At 38.5% G+C, this 6,000-nt stretch overlaps 1 protein-coding gene across 5 annotated transcripts in view; it reads left to right on the top strand.

Annotated features, from left to right (window-relative positions):
- FSD1L (fibronectin type III and SPRY domain containing 1 like) overlaps positions 1-6,000 on the top strand; it is a 51,137-nt gene that overhangs the window by 968 nt on the left and 44,169 nt on the right. The window lies entirely within an intron of this gene.

Below are 6,000 nucleotides of genomic sequence, written 5' to 3'. Positions count from 1 at the left end.
AGGCAGCATAGCGCAATGTTGTGAGTGCAGTTAGAAGTGAGTTATTCATATCCAGCCATAATCCCTATATAGAAACCCACCCCGTTCTCTTTGTTAGATGATAGTAATTGAAATATAGTACAGTAAGGACACACAGTGCTGTTAATAATGTAGCAGGGGAAAGCAAGGGCCTATCCAAGCGGCCATTCTTTTCTATTCTTAGCTAGAAAGCACTGGGGAGACCTACAAGGACAATGTTTTCTAGAATTTGGCCTGGACTCGCCTCCTTGAGGAGCCCTAGGGGCATGAGGGGATAGTGTAGGGATGTGTGGAGTGTCGACTGTTAGAGTATTTAACAAAAGTGGATGTGATGTCATTGTATCTTGAAACTCAATTTGGTATACTCAGGTTTTATTTGTATGACTTTTTTAAAAAAGCTACATCTTGGGTATTTTGAATATGTATACATTTTAAAACAGCCCTGCCTACATTTGTAAAACATTTCACAGCTTATTTAACATTTTACATAAAAGTCATAGGCTAACTGAACGGGGTATTATTAGTTCAGGGCAAATGGAAGGGCAAAGACTTGGAGTCCAGAGATGTGGGTTTCCATGCAGCTGTTTCCTGGCTCTGTGATGTGGAGCAAATCACTTAACTGTGATTAATCTATTTCCTCATCTATGCCGTGGAAGTAAGAATATTTTGTAGGGTCATTGTAAAAATCAGGTAAAAGAATTCATTATGAAAACACACACTGTGTTTTTAAAGTTTATAAAAATAAGCACTGAAAATACTCTATGCACTGTAAAATATAATTTTAAAAAGTATTTTAATATGGATCACCTTACTTTGGCAGGGCATGCATTATCCCTACTTTCATGAGGACTCAGGGAGGCTGTAACTCCTGAAAGGTCATATCACTAGCCATAGTGCTAAGATTTGAACCTAATTGGTCTCATTCCAAAAATGATGTGTCTGGGTACCAACACATACTATGTGCGGTTTCCCCAGAGGAAGCAAAGAATCAGCTGCTCTTTCTTCCTGGTACTAGTATAGCTATTTGTGATCACTTTGAGAATCAATTTATCAGTATAAAAAATGTGTTGAATTTCATTGGTGGTATCAAATAATATTTTTAAATTAAAAAACTCCCTTGTTTTATAGCTTAAAATGAGTATCTAGTGTTAATACTTACAACCATGAATTGTTATCATGAATTACTACAGAATCAATTATATACAGGGTGGGGAAAAAGTAGATTTACAGTTCTGACTATGTGAAACAATTTATTCTTGTATTATTTTTTTAAATATATTTTATTGATTTTTAGAAAATATATATTTTATTGATTTTTTACAGAGAAGAAGGGAGAGAAATAGAGAGTTAGAAACATCGATGAGAGAGAAACATTGATCAGCTGCCTCCTGCACACCCCCTACTGGGGATGTGCCTGCAACCAAGGTACATGCCCTTGACCGGAATCGAAACTGGGACCTTTCAGTCCGCAGGCCGATGCTCTATCCACTGAGCCAAACCGGTTAGGGCTATATTTTATTGATTTTTTACAGAGAGGAAGGGAGAGGGATAGAGAGTCAGAAACATTGATAAGAGAGAAACATCGATCAGCTGCCTCCTGCACACTCCCCACTGGGTATGTGCCCGCAACCAAGGTACATGCCCTTGACCGGAATCGAACCTGGGACCCTTGAGTCTGCAGGCCGATGCTCTATCCACTGAGCCAAACCTTAGGGCTTATTCTTGTATTATTATATATTAATTATTGTATTATTTTCCATACAAACAACTGTAAACCTACTTTTGTCCCACGTTGTACTTCAATTAATAATGAAGTAAACTGAATAGTTATTTCTCTTTAAATAAGACAGTAAGTAATACATCCCTCGTGTGATTTTTCTTTCCTATTATAAAATGTTACAATGAAATAGTGGCAGTGTAAGGAAAATGGTTAGGTCAGGGGTTCTGACTTTTTAAACAGGGGGCCAGTTCACTGTCCCTCAGACCATTGGAGGGCTGGATTATAGTTTAAAAAAAAACTATGAACAAATTCCTATGCACACAGCGGCGGCAAAAACACCCTTCGGGCCGGATAAATGTTTTCGGCGGGCCGCATGTGGCCCTCGGGCCGTAGTTTGAGGACCCCTGGGTTAGGTATTGCAAGTGGCAAAGAGTGAGGATGGTTTGAATATATACCTTTTGTAAGGCTTTGGGATTTGGGCTTTAAATTATTAAGAGGATGGCTTTGGAGCCAGGTGGTATTTATGAGCTGAATGAGCATGGGTAATTTGCTGTGAGTCTCTGTTTCCTCATCTATAAAATAGAGATAATAATTGTTCTTATCTCAAAGAGCTATTGTGAGTATCCTGTTAATTTTCAAAAATCATTTCATGCCTAGCACCCATGAGAACGCTCTGTTAGTATTGTTATAAATTTCATGATCTCCACCTTTAAAATCACTTTCTCCTTTTGTTGATAATTTATGTAACTACTAGAGGCCTGGTGCACAAAATTTTGTACACTGGAAGGGGGTCCCTCAGTCTGGCCTGTGCCCTCTCACAGTCCAGGAGCCCTTGGGGGATGTCCAACTGACGGCTTAGGGGAGCAGGGCTAAGCCGTCAGTCGGACATCCTTAGCGCTGCAGCGAAGGTGGGAGAGGCTCCCGCCACTGCCACTGCGCTCGCCAGACGTGAGCCCGGCTTCTGGCTGACAGCGCTCCCCCTGTGGGAGCACACTGACCACTAGGGAGCAGCTCCTGCGTTGAGCATCTGCCCCCTGGTGGTCAGTGCACATCATAGTGACTGGTTATTCTGCTGTTCGGTCAATTTGCATATTAGCCTTTTATTATATAGGATTTTTCTAATTCAGTCCAGCCATTTGTTACCTTTATCCTTAAGTTTTAAAGTATGTTTTCTGTTTTAATATCTGTAATAAATGGTTTCAAATGGTAGTGCCAAAGAAGAGTTGTTAAATCCTAATTGAAAGAGGATTGGAAGTTCTGATTCATGCAATCTGACAATAGAGATTAAGTTAACTGGACAGTCTTACAGAAGCTTGATGGTGGCAAGTCAGCAAATGGATTAGCTTGACCAGCTGCTCTTTTGTCCGTGAAAATAACTTGGACTTCAGTGTTGTGTTAGCAACAGATGCTCTGTTTGAGTAGAGGAAGAAAGCATAATTGCCTTGGGTATGTAAGGCATACTGTTGGATACGGAAAACCACAGTATTATCTCCTAGAAATAAACAGAGGGATTTTGTTTATATTGAGTTTCTGGGACACTTTTGTGAACAGGATGTGTTATGGATAGGTGGCTTTGTTTGATACTCAAACCTTTGATTATGTCCGTAAGTGGTTTTAAGATAAAATCCCAAAGGTTTCTTTACCTGATGAAATGTGTATATTCAAAGAAACCATTGATACAAATAAGACGTGCACCTTTTAAGAATGGCGACAGGTAGAATCTGATAGTTTACGTTAAATTTTGTACAGGAGTTCATTCACATTCGTAGAGGTTGCTATTTCTGGGAAACGGTAGATGCTGTAGGAATAATAAAGGTAGAGAGGAAGGGGGAGGGATACCTGAGGAAGGATGTCACCAAAAGCAGACATTGTCAATTGTTTGCTTTTCTCCACTTTTTCTTGTGCATTATTTACTTTCTACTACTTGGAAAGGGTTAGTGACAGTCAGGTGAGGCTTGATTGTATAAGACTGGACAGTTCTTTTTCTTTTTTGAGGGAGGGTCTTGCTTTTTAAAGTAGACCTGTGAACAGGAATAAGTGAGTTTTTATACACCCCAGCTAATCACAACTGAAAGCATTCCCGTGGAATGGATCAAAGTAATCTGGGATGATATAGGAGGCATGAGGTACCCTCCTCACAGGACCATACTGACATACTCATGATCACTACATTTAAATACAGATGTTTTCATTTCTTATTGAACTTGACAGTTTAAGAAATTAGAAATATAGTGAAGCAGACCTTTAAAATTTTTTTAACATAATGCTTCTTTGCAATGCCTAGCTGAATATACAAAGAATATTCATGCAGCAAAAACATTGAATGTTTCCCTTAGTGTTCAACCTAGGGCAGTGATGGCGAACCTTTTGAGCTCGGCGTGTCAGCATTTTGAAAAACCCTAACTTAACTCTGGTGCCGTGTCACATATAGAAATTTTTTGATATTTGCAACCATAGTAAAACAAAGATGTATATTTTTAATATTTATTTTATTTATTTAAATGCCATTTAACAAAGAAAAATCAACCAAAAAAATGAGTTCGCCTGTCACCTCTGACACGCGTGTCATAGGTTTGCCATCACTGACCTAGGGTGTACAATATTTTGAAGTTGGTGGATTTTGTCTCCATCTTTATTTTTATATGTTTTATACCCTCAGTTGGCACTTTTTCCCAGGCACAAGGTTCTGATAGCATCTGATCTCAGTTATTGATACTTGTTGATTGATAGCTAATTATATTTTTAACAAATTTATAATAAAGCATTAGCACAGCCAAGCTGTGTATTTTGTTACATTATAAATATAAGTAATACAAGTTTATTTTAGGAAAATATAGATAAATAAAAATAAGAGTCACCCATAATCCTGCCACCCAGAGATAACCTCTTTAACATTTGTATGTATTACATTGCAGTCTTTTTTATGCATGTAGAAACTTAAAAAACTATGTTCATTATATTGTTTTATAATTTGCCTTTCACTTAATATGTTATGACTCTTTTACCATATTAATACAATTTTACAGCACTTAATAATACAGCACATTTCATTTGTATGGATGTGTTACTTGAATTTTAATCAGGACTCTTTTGTTGTACATATATCTTCGTCCCAACCTTTTAATGTTATAAATCACATTGATATGAACATCCTTGTAGCCAAGTCTCTGATTAAACTCTTATTTACTTAAGTTAGTAGAAATAGAATTTACTTAATAAATTAGTAGAAATAGAATTGGAGTCCTGACTGGTTTGACTCAGTGGATAGAGCGTTGGCCTGCAGACTGAAGAGTCCCAGGTTCGATTCCTGTCAAGGACATGTACCTTGGTTGCGGGCACATCCCCAGTAGGGTGCGTGCATGAGGCAGCTGATCGATGTTTCTCTCTCGTTGATGTTTCTAACTCTCTATCCCTCTCCCTTCCTCTCTAAAAAAATCAATAAAATATATTTTTTTAAAAAAAGAAATAGAATCGGAGAATCAGTGTGTATATACTTTAAAAAAACTTTTTATGTGTATTGCCAAGTTGCCCTTCAGAGTACCCCTACTTCCATTGCCACTCCACCGCCCTTAATTAGATGGTGGGGACCTCTGATTTCCTTGGCCGAATATCAGTTTCCTAAACCTGACTGGATGGCTAGCCAGTTCACAGGTCACTGTACATGGATGAGGCTTCTTCAGCCTCTGACACACTGTATTTTCTTAAATTCTAGATGGGAGAGTTCCTCCTGTTCTGCCCTGATAGCTTACAAGTGGGCCAAGGGTGGAAAGAGCGTTCCTGCCAGATTGAATGAGAATTAGATTTTTTTCCTGTGGATCACCTTAGTTGCATCTGTATACAGATAGTGTTCCAGCTTGTTTCACCGTTACAGAGGGCATGGCTTTCTGCTAGCTAGCTATTTATGATGCTCAGATTCCTGTATTCCTCAACAATATATACTTCTCATTTTTCAGCTCCTTGCATCACATCTGAGCACAGTACTCTTGTTTGTGTTGCCATAGGTATGGTCAGCTGGTAAGATTCTGGTTGTCTAGCTTACCAGCTGGATAGAGCTCTCTGGATTTCAACTCTTGTTACCTAATTCAAAGGAGAGGTCTGTGGTATAAAGCAGTGATTTTCAATTGGTGTGCTGCGGCAGGCACACTGGGTGCCATAAGAATTTTTAAAACATGCAACACCTGACTATTTAGTCAGTGGCATTGACCTCTTTTTCCTTAGATTGTCACAACAAACAAAACAAAAAAACAAAACAAAACAAAAAA

The sequence above is a fragment of the Myotis lucifugus genome, unplaced genomic scaffold (genome assembly GCF_000147115.1).
Source record: "Myotis lucifugus unplaced genomic scaffold, Myoluc2.0 scaffold_43, whole genome shotgun sequence".
In the NCBI taxonomy this organism is placed as follows: Eukaryota; Metazoa; Chordata; class Mammalia; order Chiroptera; family Vespertilionidae; genus Myotis; species Myotis lucifugus.
This window is presented reverse-complemented; position numbering and strand designations above follow the sequence as displayed.